This window comes from Engystomops pustulosus, unplaced genomic scaffold (assembly GCF_040894005.1).
Source record: "Engystomops pustulosus unplaced genomic scaffold, aEngPut4.maternal MAT_SCAFFOLD_171, whole genome shotgun sequence".
NCBI classification, from domain to species: domain Eukaryota; kingdom Metazoa; phylum Chordata; class Amphibia; order Anura; family Leptodactylidae; genus Engystomops; species Engystomops pustulosus.
In genome coordinates, this window is record NW_027285051.1 from 222,754 (window position 1) to 235,163 (window position 12,410).

Genomic DNA, 12,410 nt, shown 5'->3' on the forward strand with positions numbered 1-12,410 from the left:
ATGCCCATGGAAGTAGGAGCTCCTACTTCCAAAGGGGCAAGTCAGCGGGAGAAGCCACTAGTTCTATCCGGCCAAGAGTCACTGTTCCCCGGCTACACTTGGCAGTAGGTCCCGGGGAGGAATAATGCCCATGGAAGTAGGAGCTCCTACTTCCAAAGGGGCAAGTCAGCGGGAGAAGCCACTTGGCCTATCCGGCCAAGAGTCACTGTTCCCCGGCCACACTTGGCAGTAGGTCCCGGGGAGGAATAATGCCCATGGAATTAGGAGCTCCTACTTCCAAAGGGGCAAGTCAGCGGGAGAAGCCACTTGGCCTACCCGGCCAAGAGTCACTGTTCCCCGGCCACACTTGGCAGTAGGTCCCGGGGAGGAATAATGCCCATGGAAGTAGGAGCTCCTACCTCCAAAGGGGCAAGTCAGCGGGAGAAGCCACTTGGCCTATCCGGCCAAGAGTCACTGTTCCCCGGCCACACTTGGCAGTAGGTCCCGGGGAGGAATAATGCCCATGGAAGTAAGAGCTCCTACTTCCAAAGGGGCAAGTCAGCGGGAGAAGCCACTTGGCCTATCCGGCCACATGTCACTGTCCCCCGGCCAAGCTTGGCTGTAGGTCCCGGGGAGGAATAATGCCCATGGAAGTAGGAGCTCCTACTTCCAAAGGGGCAAGTCAGCGGGAGAAGCCACTAGTTCTATCCGGCCAAGAGTCACTGTTCCCCGGCAACACTTGGCAGTAGGTCCCGGGGAGGAATAATGCCCATGGAAGTAGGAGCTACCACCTCCAAAGGGTGAAGACACTTGGCTCTAAGTCCCCGAGAGGTATACTGCCCATGGGAGTAAGAGCTCCTACTTCCAAAGGGGCAAGTCAGCGGGAGAAGCCACTTGGCCTATCCGGCCAAGAGTCACTGTTCCCCGGCCACACTTGGCAGTAGGTCCCGGGGAGGAATAATGCCCATGGAAGTAGGAGCTCCTACTTCCAAAGGGGCAAGTCAGCGGGAGAAGCCACTTGGGCTATCCGGCCACATGTCACTGTCCCCCGGCCACACTTGGCAGTAGGTCCCGGGGAGGAATAATGCCCATGGAAGTAAGAGCTCCTACTTCCAAAGGGGCAAGTCAGCGGGAGAAGCCACTTGGCCTAACCGGCCACATGTCACTGTCCCCCGGCCACACTTGGCAGTAGGTCCCGGGGAGGAATAATGCCCATGGAAGTAAGAGCTCCTACTTCCAAAGGGGCAAGTCAGCGGGAGCAGCCACTTGGCCTATCCGGCCAAGAGTCACTGTTCCCCGGCCACACTTGGCAGTAGGTCCCGGGGAGGAATAATGCCCATGGAAGTAGGAGCTCCTACTTCCAAAGGGGCAAGTCAGCGGGAGCAGCCACTTGGCCTATCCGTCCAAGAGTCACTGTTCCCCGGCCACACTTGGCTGTAGGTCCCGGGGAGGAATAATGCCCATGGAAGTAGGAGCTCCTACTTCCAAAGGGGCAAGTCAGCGGGAGAAGCCACTAGTTCTATCCGGCCAAGAGTCACTGTCCCCCGGCCACACTTGGCAGTAGGTCCCGGGGAGGAATAATGCCCATGGAAGTAGGAGCTACCACCTCCAAAGGGTGAAGACACTTGGCTCTAAGTCCCCGAGAGGTATACTGCCCATGGGAGTAAGAGCTCCTACTTCCAAAGGGGCAAGTCAGCGGGAGAAGCCACTTGGCCTATCCGGCCAAGAGTCACTGTTCCCCGGCCACACTTGGCAGTAGGTCCCGGGGAGGAATAATGCCCATGGAAGTAGGAGCTCCTACTTCCAAAGGGGCAAGTCAGCGGGAGAAGCCACTTGGGCTATCCGGCCACATGTCACTGTCCCCCGGCCACACTTGGCAGTAGGTCCCGGGGAGGAATAATGCCCATGGAAGTAAGAGCTCCTACTTCCAAAGGGGCAAGTCAGCGGGAGAAGCCACTTGGCCTAACCGGCCACATGTCACTGTCCCCCGGCCACACTTGGCAGTAGGTCCCGGGGAGGAATAATGCCCATGGAAGTAAGAGCTCCTACTTCCAAAGGGGCAAGTCAGCGGGAGCAGCCACTTGGCCTATCCGGCCAAGAGTCACTGTTCCCCGGCCACACTTGGCAGTAGGTCCCGGGGAGGAATAATGCCCATGGAAGTAGGAGCTCCTACTTCCAAAGGGGCAAGTCAGCGGGAGCAGCCACTTGGCCTATCCGTCCAAGAGTCACTGTTCCCCGGCCACACTTGGCTGTAGGTCCCGGGGAGGAATAATGCCCATGGAAGTAAGAGCTCCTACTTCCAAAGGGGCAAGTCAGCGGGAGAAGCCACTTGGCCTATCCGGCCACATGTCACTGTCCCCCGGCCACACTTGGCAGTAGGTCCCGGGGAGGAATAATGCCCATGGAAGTAGGAGCTACTACCTCCAAAGAGTGAAGACACTTGGCTCTAAGTCCCCGAGAGGTATAGTGCCCATGGAAGTAAGAGCTCCTACTTCCAAAGGGGCAAGTCAGCGGGAGAAGCCACTTGGCCTATCCGGCCAAGAGTCACTGTTCCCCGGCCACACTTGGCAGTAGGTCCCGGAGAGGAATAATGCCCATGGAAGTAGGAGCTCCTACTTCCAAAGGGGCAAGTCAGCGGGAGAAGCCACTTGGCATATCCGGCCAAGAGTCACTGTTCCCCGGCCACACTTGGCAGTAGGTCCCGGGGAGGAATAATGCCCATGGAAGTAGGAGCTCCTACTTCCAAAGGGGCAAGTCAGCGGGAGAAGCCACTTGGCCTATCCGGCCACATGTCACTGTCCCCCGGCCACTCTTGGCAGTAGGTCCCGGGGAGGAATAATGCCCATGGAAGTAGGAGCTCCTACTTCCAAAGGGGCTAATCAGCGGGAGAAGCCACTTGGCCTACCCAGGCAAGAGTCACTGTTCCCCGGCCACACTTGGCAGTAGGTCCCGGGGAGGAATAATGCCCATGGAAGTAGGAGCTCCTACTTCCAAAGGGTCAAGTCAGCGGGAGAAGCCACTTGGCCTATCCGGCCAAGAGTCACTGTTCCCCGGCCACACTTGGCAGTAGGTCCCGGGGAGGAATAATGCCCATGGAAGTAGGAGCTCCTACTTCCAAAGGGGCAAGTCAGCGGGAGAAGCCACTTGGCATATCCGGCCAAGAGTCACTGTTCCCCGGCCACACTTGGCAGTAGGTCCCGGGGAGGAATAATGCCCATGGAAGTAGGAGCTCCTACTTCCAAAGGGGCAAGTCAGCGGGAGAAGCCACTTGGCCTATCCGGCCACATGTCACTGTCCCCCGGCCACTCTTGGCAGTAGGTCCCGGGGAGGAATAATGCCCATGGAAGTAGGAGCTCCTACTTCCAAAGGGGCAAGTCAGCGGGAGAAGCCACTTGGCCTACCCAGGCAAGAGTCACTGTTCCCCGGCCACACTTGGCAGTAGGTCCCGGGGAGGAATAATGCCCATGGAAGTAGGAGCTCCTACTTCCAAAGGGTCAAGTCAGCGGGAGAAGCCACTTGGCCTATCCGGCCAAGAGTCACTGTTCCCCGGCCACACTTGGCAGTAGGTCCCGGGGAGGAATAATGCCCATGGAAGTAGGAGCTCCTACTTCCAAAGGGGCAAGTCAGCGGGAGAAGCCACTTGGCCTATCCGAACAAGAGTCACTGTTCCCCGGCCACACTTGGCAGGAGGTCCCGGGGAGGAATAATGCCCATGGAAGTAGGAGCTACTACCTCCAAAGGGTGAAGACACTTGGCTCTAAGTCCCCGAGAGGTATAGTGCCCATGGAAGTAGGAGCTCCTACTTCCAAAGGGGCAAGTCAGCGGGAGAAGCAACTTGGCCTATCCGGCCAAGAGTCACTGTTCCCCGGCCACACTTGGCAGGAGGTCCCGGGGAGGAATAATGCCCATGGAAGTAGGAGCTCCTACTTCCAAAGGGTCAAGTCAGCGGGAGAAGCCACTTGGCCTATCCGGCCAAGAGTCACTGTTCCCCGGCCACACTTGGCAGTAGGTCCCGGGGAGGAATAATGCCCATGGAAGTAGGAGCTCCTACTTCCAAAGGGGAAAGTAAGCGGGAGAAGCCACTTGGCCTATCCGGCCAAGAGTCACTGTTCCCCGGCCACACTTGGCAGTAGGTCCCGGGGAGGAATAATGCCCATGGAAGTAGGAGCTCCTACTTCCAAAGGGGCAAGTCAGCGGGAGAAGCCACTTGGCCTATCCGGCCAAGAGTCACTGTTCCCCGGCCACACTTGGCAGGAGGTCCCGGGGAGGAATAATGCCCATGGAAGTAGGAGCTCCTACTTCCAAAGGGGCAAGTCAGCGGGAGAAGCCACTTGGGCTATCCGGCCACATGTCACTGTCCCCCGGCAACACTTGGCAGTAGGTCCCGGGGAGGAATAATGCCCATGGAAGTAAGAGCTCCTACTTCCAAAGGGGCAAGTCAGCGGGAGAAGCCACTTGGCCTATCCGGCCACATGTCACTGTTCCCCGGCCACACTTGGCAGTAGGTCCCGGGGAGGAATAATGACCATGGAAGTAAGAGCTCCTACTTCCAAAGGGGCAAGTCAGCGGGAGAAGCCACTTGGCCTATCCGGCCAAGAGTCACTGTTCCCCGGCCACACTTGGCAGTAGGTCCCGGGGAGGAATAATGCCCATGGAAGTAAGAGCTCCTACTTCCATAGGGGCAAGTCAGCGGGAGAAGCCACTTGGCCTATCCGGCCAAGAGTCACTGTTCCCCGGCTACACTTGGCAGTAGGTCCCGGGGAGGAATAATGACCATGGAAGTAAGAGCTCCTACTTCCAAAGGGGCAAGTCAGCGGGAGAAGCCACTTGGCCTATCCGGCCAAGAGTCACTGTTCCCCGGCCACACTTGGCAGTAGGTCCCGGGGAGGAATAATGCCCATGGAAGTAAGAGCTCCTACTTCCAAAGGGGCAAGTCAGCGGGAGAAGCCACTTGGCCTATCCGGCCAAGAGTCACTGTTCCCCGGCCACACTTGGCAGTAGGTCCCGGGGAGGAATAATGCCCATGGAAGTAGGAGCTCCTACTTCCAAAGGGGCAAGTCAGCGGGAGAAGCCACTTGGCCTATCCGGCAAAGAGTCACTGTTCCCCGGCTACACTTGGCAGTAGGTCCCGGGGAGGAATAATGCCCATGGAAGTAGGAGCTCCTACTTCCAAAGGGGCAAGTCAGCGGGAGAAGCCACTTGGCCTATCCGAACAAGAGTCACTGTTCCCCGGCCACACTTGGCAGGAGGTCCCGGGGAGGAATAATGCCCATGGAAGTAGGAGCTACTACCTCCAAAGGGTGAAGACACTTGGCTCTAAGTCCCCGAGAGGTATAGTGCCCATGGAAGTAGGAGCTCCTACTTCCAAAGGGGCAAGTCAGCGGGAGAAGCAACTTGGCCTATCCGGCCAAGAGTCACTGTTCCCCGGCCACACTTGGCAGGAGGTCCCGGGGAGGAATAATGCCCATGGAAGTAGGAGCTCCTACTTCCAAAGGGTCAAGTCAGCGGGAGAAGCCACTTGGCCTATCCGGCCAAGAGTCACTGTTCCCCGGCCACACTTGGCAGTAGGTCCCGGGGAGGAATAATGCCCATGGAAGTAGGAGCTCCTACTTCCAAAGGGGAAAGTAAGCGGGAGAAGCCACTTGGCCTATCCGGCCAAGAGTCACTGTTCCCCGGCCACACTTGGCAGTAGGTCCCGGGGAGGAATAATGCCCATGGAAGTAGGAGCTCCTACTTCCAAAGGGGCAAGTCAGCGGGAGAAGCCACTTGGCCTATCCGGCCAAGAGTCACTGTTCCCCGGCTACACTTGGCAGTAGGTCCCGGGGAGGAATAATGACCATGGAAGTAAGAGCTCCTACTTCCAAAGGGGCAAGTCAGCGGGAGAAGCCACTTGGCCTATCCGGCCAAGAGTCACTGTTCCCCGGCCACACTTGGCAGTAGGTCCCGGGGAGGAATAATGCCCATGGAAGTAAGAGCTCCTACTTCCAAAGGGGCAAGTCAGCGGGAGAAGCCACTTGGCCTATCCGGCCAAGAGTCACTGTTCCCCGGCCACACTTGGCAGTAGGTCCCGGGGAGGAATAATGCCCATGGAAGTAGGAGCTCCTACTTCCAAAGGGGCAAGTCAGCGGGAGAAGCCACTTGGCCTATCCGGCAAAGAGTCACTGTTCCCCGGCTACACTTGGCAGTAGGTCCCGGGGAGGAATAATGACCATGGAAGTAAGAGCTCCTACTTCCAAAGGGGCAAGTCAGCGGGAGAAGCCACTTGGCCTATCCGGCCAAGAGTCACTGTTCCCCGGCCACACTTGGCAGTAGGTCCCGGGGAGGAATAATGCCCATGGAAGTAAGAGCTCCTACTTCCAAAGGGGCAAGTCAGCGGGAGAAGCCACTTGGCCTATCCGGCCAAGAGTCACTGTTCCCCGGCCACACTTGGCAGTAGGTCCCGGGGAGGAATAATGCCCATGGAAGTAGGAGCTCCTACTTCCAAAGGGGCAAGTCAGCGGGAGAAGCCACTTGGCCTATCCGGCCAAGAGTCACTGTCCCCCGGCCACACTTGGCAGTAGGTCCCGGGGAGGAATAATGCCCATGGAAGTAGGAGCTCCTACTTCCAAAGGGGCAAGTCAGCGGGAGAAGCCACTTCGCCTACCCGGCCAAGTGTCACTGTCCCCCGGCCAGACTTGGCGGCAAGTCCCGGGGAGGAATAATGCCCATGGAAGTAGGAGCTCCTACTTCCAAAGGGGCAAGTCAGCGGGAGAAGCCACTTCGCTTACCCGGCCAAGTGTCACTGTCCCCCGGCCAGACTTGGCGGCAAGTCCCGGGGAGGAATAATGCCCATGGAAGTAGGAGCTCACTTGGCTCTAAGTCTTCGAGAGGTATAATGCCCATGGAAGTAAGAGCTCCTACTTCCAAAGGGGCAAGTCAGCGGGAGAAGCCACTTCGCCTACCCGGCCAAGTGTCACTGTCCCCCGGCCAGACTTGGCGGCAAGTCCCGGGGAGGAATAATGCCCATGGAAGTAGGAGCTCCTACTTCCAAAGGGGCAAGTCAGCGGGAGAAGCCACTTCGCCTACCCGGCCAAGTGTCACTGTCCCCCGGCCAGACTTGGCGGCAAGTCCCGGGGAGGAATAATGCCCATGGAAGTAGGAGCTCCTACTTCCAAAGGGGCAAGTCAGCGGGAGAAGCCACTTCGCCTACCCGGCCAAGTGTCACTGTCCCCCGGCCAGACTTGGCGGCAAGTCCCGGGGAGGAATAATGCCCATGGAAGTAGGAGCTCACTTGGCTCTAAGTCTTCGAGAGGTATAATGCCCATGGAAGTAAGAGCTCCTACTTCCAAAGGGGCAAGTCAGCGGGAGAAGCCACTTCGCCTACCCGGCCAAGTGTCACTGTCCCCCGGCCAGACTTGGCGGCAAGTCCCGGGGAGGAATAATGCCCCATGGAGCTCGGGCAGACTAGAAGTAACCTCGTCTGCCAGCTGGAGGGCGCCCTTCCCGGAGCGGAGGGGACCCCCTTGGCCACAAAGTGCAAGCCGAGTTTGGAGCTCGAAACCCGGCCACGCTTGGTCGTAGGTCCCGGTGAGGAACATGGCCATGGAAGTCGGAGCTCAAACCTCCAAATTGACCTCAGCGGGAGCACTTGCTGAGGCTGCCCGGGCATGGGTTACTGTTCCCCGGGCACACTTGGTCGTAGGTCCAAGTGTGGAACGTGTCCATGGAAGTTGAAGTGAAGAGAACCGCGAAAGGGAGTTTTTGCGCGAAGCCGCGGCCGAGGAGGGCTCACCGATCCCGGCGTGATTTCTGCCAGGCCCGGTACCCAAACCGAACTCCGCATGGTGGCTGGATCCGCGACCCTGGAACCCTGGGCCGGGAGCCTAGGGGCGAGAGGGGCCCCATGGAGCTCGGGCAGACTAGAAGTACCCTCGTCTGCCCGCTGGAGGGCGCCCTTCCCGGAGCGGAGGGGACCCCCCAAGCGACCAAGTGCAAGCCGAGTTTGGAGCTCGAAACCCGGCCACACTTGGTAGTATGTCCCGGTGAGGAACATGCCCATGGAAGTAAGAGCTCAGCGGGAGCAGCCACTCAGGCTACCCGGGAATGTGTCACTGTCCCCCGGCCAAGACTTGGCGGCAAGTCCCGGGGAGGAATAGTGCCCATGGAAGTAGCTCAGCGGGAGCAGCCGCTCAGGCTACCCGGGAATGTGTCACTGTCCCCCGGCCAGACTTGGCGGCAGGTCCCGGGGAGGAATAGTGCTCATGGAAGTAGCTCAGCGGGAGCAGCTGCTGAGGCTACCCGGGAATGTGTCACTGTCCCTGGGCCACACTTGGTCGTTGGTTCCTGATGAGGAACATGCCCATGGAAGTAAGAGTTCAGCGGGAGAAGCCGCTCAGGCTACCCGGGAATGTGTCACTGTCCCCCGGCCAGACTTGGCGGCAGGTCCCGGGGAGGAATAGTGCCCATGGAAGTCGGAGCTCCAACCTCCAAGTTGACCTCAGCGGGAGCAGCCGCTGAGGCTACCCGGGCATGGGTGACTGTTCCCCGGCCACACTTGGTCGGAGGTCCCGGTGTGGAACATGCCCATGGAAGTTGAAGGGAAGAGAACCGCGAAAGGGAGTTTGGAGGCTGAGCCGCGGCCGAGGAGGTCTCACCGATCCCGGCGTGATTCCAGCCAGGCCCGGTACCCTATACCGAACTCGACAGGGTGGCTGTATCCGGGACCCTGGAACCCTGGGCGGGGAGCCTAGGGGCGAGAGGGGCCCCATGGAGCTCGGGCAGACTAGAAGTACCCTCGTCTGCCCGCTGGAGGGCGCCCTTCCCGGAGCGGAGGGGACCCCCCAAGCGACCAAGTGCAAGCCGAGTTTGGAGCTCGAAACCCGGCCACACTTGGTAGTATGTCCCGGTGAGGAACATGCCCATGGAAGTAAGAGCTCAGCGGGAGCAGCCACTCAGGCTACCCGGGAATGTGTCACTGTCCCCCGGCCAAGACTTGGCGGCAAGTCCCGGGGAGGAATAGTGCCCATGGAAGTAGCTCAGCGGGAGCAGCTGCTGAGGCTACCCGGGAATGTGTCACTGTCCCCCGGCCAGACTTGGCGGCAGGTCCCGGGGAGGAATAGTGCTCATGGAAGTAGCTCAGCGGGAGCAGCTGCTGAGGCTACCCGGGAATGTGTCACTGTCCCTGGGCCACACTTGGTCGTTGGTTCCTGATGAGGAACATGCCCATGGAAGTAAGAGTTCAGCGGGAGAAGCCGCTCAAGCTACCCGGGAATGTGTCACTGTCCCCCGGCCAGACTTGGCGGCAGGTCCCGGGGAGGAACAGTGCCCATGGAAGTCGGAGCTCCAACCTCCAAGTTGACCTCAGCGGGAGCACTTGCTGAGGCTACCCGGGCATGGGCGACTGTTCCCCGGCCACACTTGGTCGGAGGTCCCGGTGTGGAACATGCCCATGGAAGTTGAAGGGAAGAGAACCGCGAAAGGGAGTTTGGAGGCTGAGCCGCGGCCGAGGAGGTCTCACCGATCCCGGCGTGATTCCAGCCAGGCCCGGTACCCTATACCGAACTCGACAGGGTGGCTGTATCCGGGACCCTGGAACCCTGGGCGGGGAGCCTAGGGGCGAGAGGGGCCCCATGGAGCTCGGGCAGACTAGAAGTACCCTCGTCTGCCCGCTGGAGGGCGCCCTTCCCGGAGCGGAGGGGACCCCCCAAGCGACCAAGTGCAAGCCGAGTTTGGAGCTCGAAACCCGGCCACACTTGGTAGTTGGTCCCGGTGAGGAACATGCCCATGGAAGTAAGAGCTCAGCGGGAGCAGCCACTCAGGCTACCCGGCAATGTGTCACTGTCCCCCGGCCAAGACTTGGCGGCAAGTCCCGGGGAGGAATAGTGCCCATGGAAGTAGCTCAGCGGGAGCAGCTGCTGAGGCTACCCGGGAATGTGTCACTGTCCCCCGGCCAGACTTGGCGGCAGGTCCCGGGGAGGAATAGTGCTCATGGAAGTAGCTCAGCGGGAGCAGCTGCTGAAGATACCCGGGAATGTGTCACTGTCCCTGGGCCACACTTGGTCGTTGGTTCCTGATGAGGAACATGCCCATGGAAGTAAGAGTTCAGCGGGAGAAGCCGCTCAGGCTACCCGGGAATGTGTCACTGTCCCCCGGCCAGACTTGGCGGCAGGTCCCGGGGAGGAATAGTGCCCATGGAAGTCGGAGCTCCAACCTCCAAGTTGACCTCAGCGGGAGCACTTGCTGAGGCTACCCGGGCATGGGCGACTGTTCCCCGGCCACACTTGGTCGGAGGTCCCGGTGTGGAACATGCCCATGGAAGTTGAAGGGAAGAGAACCGCGAAAGGGAGTTTGGAGGCTGAGCCGCGGCCGAGGAGGTCTCACCGATCCCGGCGTGATTCCAGCCAGGCCCGGTACCCTATACCGAACTCGGCAGGGTGGCTGTATCCGGGACCCTGGAACCCTGGGCGGGGAGCCTAGGGGCGAGAGGGGCCCCATGGAGCTCGGGCAGACTAGAAGTACCCTCGTCTGCCCGCTGGAGGGCGCCCTTCCCGGAGCGGAGGGGACCCCCAAGCGACCAAGTGCAAGCCGAGTTTGGAGCTCGAAACCCGGCCACACTTGGTAGTATGTCCCGGTGAGGAACATGCCCATGGAAGTAAGAGCTCAGCGGGAGCAGCCACTCAGGCTACCCGGCAATGTGTCACTGTCCCCCGGCCAAGACTTGGCGGCAAGTCCCGGGGAGGAATAGTGCCCATGGAAGTAGCTCAGCGGGAGCAGCCGCTCAGGCTACCCGGGAATGTGTCACTGTCCCCCGGCCAGACTTGGCGGCAGGTCCCGGGGAGGAATAGTGCTCATGGAAGTAGCTCAGCGGGAGCAGCTGCTGAAGATACACGGGAATGTGTCACTGTCCCTGGGCCACACTTGGTCGTTGGTTCCTGATGAGGAACATGCCCATGGAAGTAAGAGTTCAGCGGGAGAAGCCGCTCAGGCTACCCGGGAATGTGTCACTGTCCCCCGGCCAGACTTGGCGGCAGGTCCCGGGGAGGAATAGTGCCCATGGAAGTCGGAGCTCCAACCTCCAAGTTGACCTCAGCGGGAGCACTTGCTGAGGCTACCCGGGCATGGGCGACTGTTCCCCGGCCACACTTGGTCGGAGGTCCCGGTGTGGAACATGCCCATGGAAGTTGAAGGGAAGAGAACCGCGAAAGGGAGTTTGGAGGCTGAGCCGCGGCCGAGGAGGTCTCACCGATCCCGGCGTGATTCCAGCCAGGCCCGGTACCCTATACCGAACTCGGCAGGGTGGCTTTATCCGGGACCCTGGAACCCTGGGCGGGGAGCCTAGGGGCGAGAGGGGCCCCATGGAGCTCGGGCAGACTAGAAGTACCCTCGTCTGCCCGCTGGAGGGCGCCCTTCCCGGAGCGGAGGGGACCCCCCAAGCGACCAAGTGCAAGCCGAGTTTGGAGCTCGAAACCCGGCCACACTTGGTAGTATGTCCCGGTGAGGAACATGCCCATGGAAGTAAGAGCTCAGCGGGAGCAGCCACTCAGGCTACCCGGGAATGTGTCACTGTCCCCCGGCCAAGACTTGGCGGCAAGTCCCGGGGAGGAATAGTGCCCATGGAAGTAGCTCAGCGGGAGCAGCCACTCAGGCTACCCGGGAATGTGTCACTGTCCCCCGGCCAAGACTTGGCGGCAAGTCCCGGGGAGGAATAGTGCTCATGGAAGTAGCTCAGCGGGAGCAGCTGCTGAGGCTACCCAAAAATGTGTCACTGTCCCTGGGCCACACTTGGTCGTTGGTTCCTGATGAGGAACATGCCCATGGAAGTAAGAGTTCAGCGGGAGAAGCCGCTCAAGCTACCCGGGAATGTGTCACTGTCCCCCGGCCAGACTTGGCGGCAGGTCCCGGGGAGGAACAGTGCCCATGGAAGTCGGAGCTCCAACCTCCAAGTTGACCTCAGCGGGAGCACTTGCTGAGGCTACCCGGGCATGGGCGACTGTTCCCCGGCCACACTTGGTCGGAGGTCCCGGTGTGGAACATGCCCATGGAAGTTGAAGGGAAGAGAACCGCGAAAGGGAGTTTGGAGGCTGAGCCGCGGCCGAGGAGGTCTCACCGATCCCGGCGTGATTCCAGCCAGGCCCGGTACCCTATACCGAACTCGACAGGGTGGCTGTATCCGGGACCCTGGAACCCTGGGCGGGGAGCCTAGGGGCGAGAGGGGCCCCATGGAGCTCGGGCAGACTAGAAGTACCCTCGTCTGCCCGCTGGAGGGCGCCCTTCCCGGAGCGGAGGGGACCCCCCAAGCGACCAAGTGCAAGCCGAGTTTGGAGCTCGAAACCCGGCCACACTTGGTAGTATGTCCCGGTGAGGAACATGCCCATGGAAGTAAGAGCTCAGCGGGAGCAGCCACTCAGGCTACCCGGGAATGTGTCACTGTCCCCCGGCCAAGACTTGGCGGC